Raw genomic sequence first — 12,918 nt, 5'->3', positions numbered from 1 at the left:
TAATGGCTTGTGGCTGCACACGGAAGTTTCCAGCATGAATAATTTTATGATCCCTTTGAGCCTGGGTGGCAAACCGTAGGATGATCACACGGGTACTCCGGGATATCCCAGGCCAGCCCTGGATTGCTCTAGGTGCCCAGACAACCACTGGGTGCTCCATGGTGCCTCAACCAATCTACCTAGACATGTATTGAAGTATCCACCTTAAGTTAACCATTATTTATCAACTCTCACATCTGTCATGGATATATACTCAACCAAACCACGTCTACGAGCATGTCATAGCAATGTAAGCATAACATAGAAGTAACTCCCAGGGTTTGATATAAAAAGGGCAATAGGTTCCTACCTCATCAACTACTTCCCAAATACCCACATGTTATCAATCCTACTCATGCAATGTTTGAGGGTTGAAACTAATGCATAAAAACTGGGTGATGAAGAAGTATGGTCAAAGTGTTAGTTGCCTTGCTGATGATCTGAAAACCCTAGAGACTCATAGTAGCACGCTTCACACTCCGAAAACTCTATCGCAAACAAACCATAGGATACATAAGCACTCAAGCATAGATGCAAGGGTAAAACTCAGAAGAAAAGATCCAAATCGAAAGTACAAAGGAAGAGCTTCGATTTGCAAAAAGAATCAACCGAATTGGAGCTACGAAACTCAAACTACGATCAAGAGAAGTTTGAATTCAAATATGCCTGAAACCAAATTTAAAATGGTCAAAATCATGTTCAAGTTCGTTAACTGGAAAGAGGGGTTCGAGACAAAGATTTTGGCGTTGGTTTCACTGGATTTGGACAAACGGTTAAAAAGTTGCGGGCGTTCGAAGATCAGGGGCTAATGTGCAATAAAAATAATCGCGGATAGGTCCCTAGCTGAAAATAGAATAAAAAGAAAAGTCTAGCGAACAAACGTTTGTTATCAGAGACAAACGAACGAACATGTTCGCGAACAGAAGCGTTTGGGCGAACGTTCGTGAAATAGAGTCGATCGAAGAAAACCGGGAAAACCGAGAAAACCCTAACCCAAAAAAAACAAAACCGATCTAGATCTAAACCAAAAGAATGGCGGCAGTGGCGGTTTTTTACCGGTTCTCTGAGAAAAACCGCCCCCGACGGTTTTTTACCGGTTCTCTAAGAAAAACCGGCGGCGGCGACGCGATGCGGTGGCGGCGCGGCAACGGCGGGGCGGCGGGACTGCAACGGCGCAGGCGGCGGTAGGCGGCGGCGGCTATGCGATGCGGTTCGGGGTGGGAGGAGAGGCGGCAGGGGCGGTGGCTTTTAAGGGGGCGGGGCGGTGCTGGCTTGGGGAGCGGGCCGGCCCGGGGAGGAGTCGGGCTCGGACTTCCCTCGGCGTCCGTGCGCGGCACGACCGCGGGGAAGGCGGCGGCGCGGGAGTTGGGACGCCTGGGTTTCGGCCCAGTCGGTCCGGAAACTTTTTTTAATAAAAATTCCACCAAAAAGAAAAATCCAAAAAAAAATCCTAAAAATCCTAAAAATGCCAAAAACATTTTTCGCCGTCTAAATAGAATATTTAGAACAAAGTGAACATTTTCTGGCCTAAAAATGTAGTTTTGAAAAAATGCATATTTTTCTAATTCAAATAAAATAGCCATAAAAATTCCAAATAAGATATTTATTTAATTTTAATATTTTTCCTCCAATATTCCCCTCTGATTTTGGAGAAGTCATTTTATCTCCTCTGATTCATTTTAATATTGGAAATATTTCAGAGAGAAAAAATATTAAAATCAAAATGATCATCCTTTCAAATTTGAGAAAATTCAAATATGAAAATAAATAAAATCTCCAACTCTTTTCTTGGGTCCTTGAGTTGCTTAAGATTTCGGGATCACAACCAAAATGCAAATAAAATATGATAGGCATATGATGACCTATGTATAACATCCAAATTGAAAATTTGGGATGTTACAAACCTACCCCCCTTAAGATGAATCTCGCCCTCGAGATTCAGGTTGGCTAGAAAATAGATGCGGGTGGTCTTTCCGTAGGTCTTCTTCTCGTTTCGAGGTGGCTTCATCCTCGATATGGTGGCTCCACTGAACTTTGCAAAACTTGATAACCTTGCCGCGTGTAACTCGGCTGGCAGATTCAAGAATCTTGACGGGTTTCTCCTTGTAGGTCAGATCACTCTCCAACTGAATTGCTTCCGGGGGCACTGTATCTTTCAGAGGAATATCAGCCATCTTTGCATGGCACTTCTTCAACTGGGAAACGTGAAACACATCATGAACTCCTGACAGTCCTTCGGGTAACTCCAACTTGTAGGAAACTTCTCCCATTCATTCCAACACTCGATATGGTCCTACAAATCTCGGGGGTAACTTTCCCTTAACTCCAAAATGTTTAACTCCTCGCAGTGGTGACACACGAAGGTATGCGCGGTCTCCAATCTCATAGACTACCTCCTTGCGTTAAGTATCTGCATAACTCTTCTACCTGGACTGAGCTATCTTCAGTCTATCTTGAATCAACTTGACCTTCTCTTCTGAGTCCTTAATTAAATCTGGTCCAAATAACTGACGGTATCCAACTTCATCCCACATTAACGGTGTCACGCATCTTCTCCCATACAAGGCTTCAAAAGGGGCCATCTTCAAACTAGCCTGATAACTGTTGTTGTATGAGAACTTTGCGTAAGGCAAGTTGTCATCCCAACTAGATTCATAATCTATCGCACAAGCTCTCAACATGTCCTCCAGAATTTGATTGACTCTCTCTGTGTGTCCATCTGTCTGCGGATGAAAGGCTGTACTGAACTCTAGCCTGGTACCCAAAGTCTGGTGCAGCTGATTCCAAAATTTCGAGGTAAATTGTGTCCCTCTATCTGATACGATGGTCCTCAGAACTCCATGCAGACATACGATCCTGGTCATATATATCTTGGCCAACTTCGCGCTTGTATAGGTGGTCTTCACTGGGATAAAGTGACCTACTTTGGTCAAGCGATCAACTACTACCTAGATTGAATCATATCCCGATCGGGTCCTGGGTAATCCGGTGATGAAATCCATGCCAAGTTTGTCCCACTTCCATTCGGGTATCGGCATAGGCTGTAGCAATCCTGCTAGTTTCTGATGTTCTGCCTTCACTCTCTGACATACATCACATACTGCTACATACACGGCAATGTCCTTCTTCATACCCGTCCACTAGAAACGCTCCTTCAAATCCAAATACATCTTGGTGTTTCTGGGTGTATCAAGTATGGCGAGTCTTGAGCTTCCTAAAGTATTAACTTCCCGATCTCCGCATTATTGGGTACATATATATGATCCTCAAACCATAAAGTCTCGTGCTCATCCTCACGAAAACCCTTGGCTTTTCCCTTGCTCATCTTCTCCTTTATCTATGCGATTTCCTTGTCATCCTTCTGAGCTTCTCGAATCTTTCCCAATAATGTAGACTGAACCTCCATTGTTGCCACGAAACCACTTGGAACTATCTCCAAATGAAGTTCCTTGAGATCGTCAACTAACTCGTGCGGTAATCCTCCGCTTACGAGGGTATTGGCATAACTCTTCCGGCTCAAAGCGTCTGTTACGACATTGGCCTTTCCTAGATAATAGTGCAGCTTCATGTTGTAATCCTTCATAAGCTCCAACCATCTCCTTTGCCTGAGATTCAGCTCCTTCTGTGTGAAAATATACTTCAAACTCTTGTGATCCATGTACACATCACATCGGTTTCCAATAAGAAAATGTCTCCAGGTCTTGAGCGCATGCACTACGGCTGCCAACTCCAAATCATGTGTGTCATAATTCAACTCATGAGGTCGAAGCTGACGTGAGGCATATGAAACTGCTCTTCCATCCTGCATAAGTACTCCTCCAAGTCCTAAGCGAGAAGCGTCACAATACACTTGTAAATCCTTGTGTATATCTGGAAGAATCGGCATTGGGGCTGTAACCAAACGTTTCTTCAACTCCTGAAAACTGGCCTCACATTCATCTGTCCATTTAAACTTAGTGTCCTTCTTCAACAACTCTGTCATGGGTTTCGCAATCTTGGAAAATTCTCAATGAACCTCCTGTAATATCTTGCGAGTCCCAGAAAACTGCGGATCTCTCCTACTGAGGTGGGTGCCAACCACTCAGTGACGTACTGAACTTTGCTGGGTCTATTGCTATACCTTCTCCTGATATAACATGTCCAAGAAATCCAACTTCCTTCAACCAAAACTCACACTTGCTAAACTTAGCATACAACTGATGTTCCCTGAGCTTCTCGAGAACTAAGTGCAAGTGTTCCTTGTGTTCCTCTTGATTCTTCGAGTATACCAAAATACCATCAATGAATGCCACAACAAACTTATCCAAAAACTCCATAAACACCTTGTTCATCATGCTCATGAAATAGGCAGGGGCATTTGTCAATCCAAATGACATAACCATGTTCTCATATAGCCCGTACCTTGTGGTAAAAGCTGTCTTAGGTATATCATGTTCCCTAATCTTCAACTGGTGGTAACCTGATCGAAGATCGATCTTGGAGAATACTTTAGCTCCTTGCAGCTGGTCAAACAAATCGTTGATCATCGGTAGTGGGTACTTATTCTTGATCGTCACATCATTCAATGCACGACAATCAACAATCATTCTCAAAGATCCATCCTTCTTCTCAACCAAGAGCACTGGGGCTCCCCATGGCGACGATCGTCGTCGAATGTAACCTTTCTCCAGTAGCTCCTTAATCTGCTTCTTAATTTCCTCTAGATCATTTACGGGCCTCCGGTACGGTCTCTTTGATATTGGTCCGGTGCCTGGCAACAACTCTATCAAAACCTCAATGCATCGATCCGGCGGCATGCCTGGTAGTTCCTCTAGAAATACATTCACGTAATCCTTCACTACAGGCACTTCCTCCTGAACAACTCCTGAGAGGGAATTCACTTGGGTCCTCCTTGGTGCATGCCTAGACACATACTTAACTTTTTTCCCCTCATGGGTGGTGAGCAGAATTGACTTACTGGCACAAGCGATGTTTCCCCCATACATCGATAGCCAATCCATGCCTAGTATCACATCCAATCCTTGTGACTCCAGAATTATTAGGTCTGAGGGGAAAACATGCCTACCTATGGTCAATGGCATCTGAAAACATCCTTTGCTTGCCATATACTCCGCTCCTGGCGACCTTACTAACATAGGTGTCTTAAGAACCTTGGTGGGCAACTTATACTTATCCACAAACCCCCTCGAAATGTATGAATGCGATGCACCAGTATCAAAAAGAACAATTGTAGTAAATGACTCAATCAAAAACTTACCTATAACTGCATCTGGCTGCTCTTCAACCTCCTCCACGTTAACGTGGTTCACATGTCCCCTGTTGAAAGGGTTGGGCTTCTTCCCAGAGATTCCATTGCCATTTCCATTCTTTGCTTCGGGGCATTTGGTAGCGTAGTGTCCAGTCTTCCTGCACTTGAAACAAGTAATGTGACTTAATCCTTCTGGGCGGGTGTTGCTGGGTTGGAACAGTTCTGTCTGTTGCTTCCTCCATTCCCATTCCCATTCATGGGGCCACTGTGATTATGCGAACCTCCTCCATTGTGGATATGGCCTCCATGGTTATGAGTGTGTCCTCCTGAGTTCGGGGTAAAACAAGGCTTCTGCTGAGCTCTAGAATTATACTTCCCTTGTCCATACTCCCTTTTGCGGCTCTCTATCTGCTGCTGCTTGCTTTCAATCATAAGAGCTCGATCTACCAACTCCTGGTAGTTTGTGAATGTTGCCACCATTAACTGCATACTCATCTCATCATTCAGCCCTTCCATAAACTTCTCCTGCTTTGCGGCATCTGTGGCCACATCATCTGGGGGATAGCGGGCTAACTTGCTAAACTCATCCATGTACTGCCCCACAATACGATTTCCCTGGCGTAAGTTGAGAAACTCACGCTTCTTCATATTCATTGCTCGTGTAGAGACATGTGCAGTGTGGAATGCTTGCTGAAATTGATCTCAAGTAACATTGGCTATGGGAAAAGTGGATGTGTAATTCTCCCACCATGAGGCTGCTGGTCCATCCAATTGATGTGCGGCAAAGCGCACCTTCTCGACATCTATGCAACCTGCGGTGGTGAACTCCCTTCCAATGTTGTGGAGCCAGTCATCAGCAACAATCGGCTCGGTGCTACTGGAAAACACCGGCGGATTCAACCTCAGAAAACAGGCTTAAGTTGTCAACTGGAGGTGGTGGCGGTGGGTTGTTGTTGTTGTTGTTGTTGTTGCCTTGGTTCTAGACATCAAGGCATTCTGCTGTTGGATCAACTGGGTGAGCTCCGGTGAGAAAACAAATCTGGGGTCACGTCTCGGAGGCATCTGATAGGTTTAGAGGGAAGAGTTTAGAATAGAGTGAGGTATAAAGAGAAAGCACTACCCATATGCACATGAGACAAACACAATCATATCACACCACTCAATTCAAACAAGGGCATACAACAATCTAACTACCATTACAAAGTGTTCGAACTACTACTATATACATGGGGGAATACTATTGATAATACGGTGATCATCTGGAAATTTTGATCGGAAGAAGACTCCATGTTATCTGCTCCAGCTTCGTCTTCATAGTCATCATCACTGTCGGGGTCGGAGTCGGTGTCGTCGATGATGATGTAGTTCTCGGGATGGTCGTCATCTCCTCCTGGCGCAGGGTCTCCCATGAATACTCCTAGCTTCTTCTTCAGGTCTTCATTCTTCTCCAGTAGAACTGCTATTTCCTCTTCGTATCCATCGCGTGTAGACTTGAGTTCCTCTTCAAGCTCCATGTTCCTGGTCATCACCTTCTTCAGGACTATCATGTTGGCGCACATCTGGTTCTCTTGTCGATGAATGTGTTGGTTTAACTCCTGGATGTAGGTTGCAATGGACTTGTCCCTCCTGGTGCTGATCATCTCCCATTGCTCATCTCGGTGTCCACATATTTGGTAGATGGTGTCCTTAAGATCCTTATGGTAAACTTCGCCGATGCGTCCCATGGCGATGTGAGCTGCCATGCTCTTTCCTAGACTCCAGGTTGGTGCATCAAAGGAAAACTCTATGGGCTCAGTCACTGGTATGAATGTTCTTCCTGGAACATGTACTCGAATGGTCCAACACTCTTCTTCAGGTAGAGTGGTGGTGTAGGTCCCAGTGAAGCTTGGTATTCTGGTGTTTAAATATCTGGTGGCTTCCTTCAAGTGCCATGCGAAAGGGGTGTCTTCATCTGGTTGAGCAAACTTGTTCCTTGGGTCCGCCATCTATAGAGTGGAAAGTGGAGAAGAGTCTGAAATGAGTAGAGAAGAGTGACCTATGTCTCATCTTAGTGGTCGTGTCCTACATTCAGTGTGTGCTCTGATATCATCTTGTAGCCATCCGACCTCAAACGGTCCAATCTCTGTGCATAACTGTCATCCCTGGATCGGTAATGCTGACACACACAGTACTTAAAGGATTTATAACAGAGTTTCAATCACACACTTATTACATTGATAGTCTCAAAGAGAACTTATTACAATAATATGGCTTAGGGCCATCTAATTAAGATAACAGTGGAAGGCTTCGAAGATAAAGTGAGTCCATCAACTCCAACGGCATAGGTGAGTGCATGCCAGCGACCTAGCGCACCTTACTCTTCGTCTGAAGAGTCTGCAACATAATACGTTGCAACCCGAAACGGATCAGCACATGGAATATGCTGGCAAAATAACACTGTAGAGCAATGAACAAGAATAACTGCTATCACTATATGTATATATGGCTGGTGGAGGCTCTAAGGTTGATGTTTTTGCAAAAAGCTAGTTTTTCCCTACAAGAAAGGAATAAATTTTATTTAACTATCAAGTTGGTTGATAAAACATTGAGAAGGTTCCTAAAACTCAATCCCAAATTAAAAGTAATTAACAGCCCAACAAAATTAATTAAGAGTGATGAGATCAAATCAATAATTCAAGAACGAGATACTCAAAATGTCCATAACCGGGGACATGGCTAACCATGATTAGTTTATACACTCTGCAGAGGTTTGCGCACTTTTCCCCACAAGACTCGATCTCCTCCGTTGTATTTCTCGCACTGCATGGTGTTTGAGAAATGGATGACTGAGACATAGTCTTTCCGAAGAGGTCCCCTTAACCTATAGATAGGCTGGTACACCTACAATCCCCTACATCTGCTAGCCCATCATGGAAAGGATTCCCACAACTTACTCAACTATGCCAGAGCTCATAATGGCTTATGGCTGCACATGGAAGTTTCCAGCATGAATAATCTTATGACCCCTTTGAGCCTGGATGGCAAACCGTAGGATGATCACATGGGTACTCCGGGATATCCCAGGACAACTCTGGATTGCTCCAGCTGCCCAGACAACCACTGGGTGCTCTAGGGTGCGTCAACCAATCCACCCAGATGTATATTAAAGTAGCCACCTTAAGTTAACCATTATTTATCAACTCTCACATTTGTCATGGATACACTCAACCAAACCACGTCTACGAGCATATCATAGCAATATAAGCATAACGTAGAAGTAACTCCCAGGGTTTGATATAAAAAGGGCAATAGGTTCCTACCTCATCAACTATTTCCCAAATACCCACATGTTATCAACCCTACTCATGCAATGTTTTAGGGTTGAAACTAGTGCATAAAAAGTGGGTAATGAAGAAGTATGGCAAAAGTGTTACTTGCATTGCTGATGATCTGAAAACCCTAGAGACTCGTAGTAGCACACTTCACACTCCGGAAACTCTATCGCAAACAAACAATAGCGTACATAAGCACTCAAGCATAGGTGCAAGGGTAAAACTTAGAAGAAAAGATCCAAATCGAAAGTACAAGGGAAGAGCTTCGATTTGCAAAAAGAATCAACCGAATCGGAGCTACGGAACTCAAACTACGATCAAGAGAAGTTTGAATTCAAATCTGCTTGAAACCAAATTTTATATTATCAAAATCATGTTCAAGTTGGTTAACTAGATAGAGGGGTTCGAGACAAATATTTTGGCGTTGGTTTCACTGGATTTGGACAAACGGTTAAAAAGTTGCGGGCGTTCGAAGATCAGGGGCTAATCTGCGATAAAAATAATCGCGGATAGGTCCCTGGCCGAAAATAGAATAAAAAGAAAAGACTAACGAACGAACGCTCGTTATCAGAGACAAACGGACGAACGCGTTCGCAAATAGAAGCGTTCGCTAAATAGAGTCGAACGGAGAAAACCGGGGAAACCGAGAAAACCCTAACCCCAAAAAAACAAAACCGGTCTAGATCTAAACCAAAAAAATGGCGGCGGTGGTTTTTTTACCGGTTCTCTAAGAAAAACGGACGGTGGCAGCGACGCGATCCGGCAGCGGCACGGCAATGGCGAGGCGGCGGGGCTGCGGCCGCGGCGCGGGCGGTGGCAAGCAGCGGCGGCGGTGTCAAGCTACGGCGCGGGCGGCGGCAGGAGACGGTGGGGCTCGACGGCTGCGGCTGTGGGGCTGCGGCTCGGGGTGGGAGAAGAGGCGGCGGGGGCGGCGACTTTTACGGGGGGCGGGGCGACGTTGGCTTGGGGAGGGGGCCGGCCCGGGGAGGAGTCCGGCTCGGACTCCCCTTGGTGTCCGTGCGCTGCACGGCGGCGGGGAAGGCGGCGTCGCGGGAATTTGGCCGGCTGGGTTTCGGCCCAGTTGGTCCAGAAACTTTTTTAAAAAAAATTCCGCCGAAAGCAAAAATCCAGAAGACAATATAAAAAAAATTCTAAAAATGCCAAAAAATCACCGTCTAAATAGAATTTTTAGAACAAAGTGAACATTTTTCTGGCTTAAAAATGCAGTTTTGAAAAATGCATATTTTTCTAATTCAAATAAAATAGCCATAAAATTCCAAATAAGATAATTATTTAATTTTAATATTTTTCCTCCCATATTCCCCTCTGATTTTAGAGAAGTCATTTTATCTCCTCCCATTCATTTTAATATTGGAAATATTTCGGAGAGAAAAATTATTAAAATCAAAATGATCCTCCTTTCAAATGTGAGAAAATTTAAATATGAAAATAAATGAAATCTCCATCTCTCCTTGGGTCCTTGAGTTGCTTAAGATTTCGGGATCACAACCAAAATGCAAATAAAATATGATATGCATATAATGACCTATGTATAACATTCAAATTGAAAATTTGGGATGTTACAGATAGTTGCACTTTCAATCTCCCCCTTTTTGGTAATTGATGACAACATATAGATTAAAGCTTCGACAAATGATAATAAGATTGAAATACATCATCGCTTTGAGAAGTATGTGATAAGCAAGAGCTCCCCCTAAATTTGTGCATTATTTGAAATTTGTGTTTGAATGCAAATGCACAATCGATTAGGATCATGGCTTACTCTTCCACATCACATACATCTTGGTGGAGCGCTCGAAATGATAGGAACTAAAACATGCACTCATCACCAAGCAAAGTGAATAGCAAAGATAATATCATCCAAGCAAGCTGTAACATCCCAAAATTCTAAATTTTGGAATGTTATAATAAATCGATCGATTTGATTGATTGTTTTATTGATTGTGTGAAATTGAGTGAAATTCAAAACTTTTTGAAAGTTAAATGAGAGGGAATAAAAGGACTTTCCCAAACTTTCATTTTGCATTCGTGATCTCTGTGAATTCAAATTCTTTTCACCACAAAACCCCGGGGAGAAGATGACATGACTTCTTCCATTTATTTAAATGACAAGGGGTGTTGAAAATATTTGAATTTCATTTGGAAAATATTTCCAACCCAGGAACTTTATGCAACTTAATGATTTTCACGACCGAAGATAAAATGACTTCTTCAAAACATATGAAATATGAGTTGGGAGTTTCAAAGAATTAAATTCAAAGTTCTTTTGAATTTATTTTCAATTTGGAGTAATTTGAGTTTTATTCAAATTATTTTTCTCCAAAAATAAAAATATATGGAAAATAGGGTAACATGATTCCCTACATCAGAAAATTGGAGAGAAATAAATTTGAATTAATTTTGGTATTTTTAAAAATGATTTTTATTGGGTTTTATTGTAGAAGTAGCACTGTTTGAATTATTTGAATTTTTGTAGATTTTATTTAAAGTTATAAAAATGTTCACGTTGTAAAAAATTGTTTTTTGAAAATTTTGATATATTATATGCCTATATAATAGTTTCATTTAATTTGTTTTTACTATTTTTGTTTGTTTGAGAAAATGTTTTTTCTAAGAACTTTCCCTCTACCGAACTGGGCCGGCCCAACAGGCCAAGCCCAGCTCAGCGCGCCGCTTCTCTCCTTCTCGAGCGGGAGCACGCCGCCACGCCGCCATGGACGCCGTGCACCACTCGGCCTCCTCCAGTCCCCTTCTCCACACAACCCCTCGCCCCCCTCTATATAAGCTAGCGCCACCACCGCCCGCTCTCTCCTCGCGTCGCCGCCGCACTTCTCGTTCGCCGCGCCGCGGCTGCATCTCACCGGAGCCGCCGCTGTCGCCTGCTCCCGCCGCTGCTCCACCCGCACCGCTGCCCTGCGCCACCTCGCATGCTCCCGCCGCTGTCGCCTTGCCCCGCCGTCTGCAGCACCGCCCGCGCCGCACAGCCCCATCACTTGACTCGCCGGAGCCTCCGCCGCCCGCTGTTCACCGTCCCGCCAGCGGTTTTCTCCGCCTAAACCGCCGAGTCGGCCGAACCGGTAAAACCACCAAAACCCTATGTAGTGACCCGACCTCAGATGGTCAAGTCTCTGTGCTTCAGTGTCATCCCTGGATCGGTAATGCTGACACACACAGTACTCGAAGGATTTATAACAGAGTAGCAATCAGATACTATTACATCGAATATCTCCAAAGAGAACTTATTACATTAATATGGCTTAAGGCCATCTAATGCGATAACAGCGGAAGGCTTGGAAGATAGGGTGAGTCCATCAACTCCAACGGCATAGCTGAGCTGCACGGCAACGACCTAACGAACCTTACTCCTTGTCTGAAAAGTCTGCAACATAATACGTTGCAGCCCGAAAACGGGTCAGCACATGGAATATGCTGGCAATATAACACAGTAGAGCAGAAACAGAATAATGTTATCACTACATGCATATATGGCTGGTGGAAAGCTGTATGGTTGTAGTTTTGCGAAAAGCCACTTTTTCCCTACAACAACGGAATATATTTTAATTTTACTATCATGGTGGTTGAAACATCATTGAGAAGGTATCCCCAACTCAATCCCAATTAAAGTGATTAACAACCCAACAGTATTAATTAAACATGGTGAGATACATGTGATAACCCAAGTACTAGATACTCAAGAATTGTCCATAACGGGGGACACGGCTAACCATGATTAGATTGTACACTCTGCAGAGGTTTGCGCACTTTTCCCCACAAGACTCGATCGCCTCCGTTGGATTTCTTGCACTACATGGTGTTTGAGAAATGGATGACCGAGACACAGTCTTTCAGAAACGTTAACTCTCTATTCCGGGTAGACCATACCAAACCTACAAAACCCACTACCTGCTAATCTACCTCTTTAAGAGCTTCACGTAACTTACTCAACTATGCGAGAGCCCATAATAGCTTGTGGCTGCACACGGAAGTTTCTAGCATGAATCATCTCAGTTCCCTTTGAGCCTGGGTGGCGGTCCATAGAAAGATCACACGGGTACCCCGGGATTTCTAAAAAAATAGACAACACTGGGTTCCCCAGGTGCCTCAATCCACCCAGTTGTTTGATTAAGTTGCCACCTTAAGTTGAACCATTAATTAACAATCTCACATCTGACATGAATTTCACTCAAACCCAAACCACGTCTACGAGCATAGCATAGCAATATAAGCAATACGTAGAAGTAACTCCCAAGGGTTTGAATATAACAGGGCAATAGGTTCTACCTCAGCAACTACTTCCCA

Source organism: Triticum dicoccoides, chromosome 7A (assembly GCF_002162155.2).
Source record: "Triticum dicoccoides isolate Atlit2015 ecotype Zavitan chromosome 7A, WEW_v2.0, whole genome shotgun sequence".
In the NCBI taxonomy this organism is placed as follows: Eukaryota; Viridiplantae; Streptophyta; class Magnoliopsida; order Poales; family Poaceae; genus Triticum; species Triticum dicoccoides.
Note: the sequence above shows the minus strand (reverse complement) of the source record.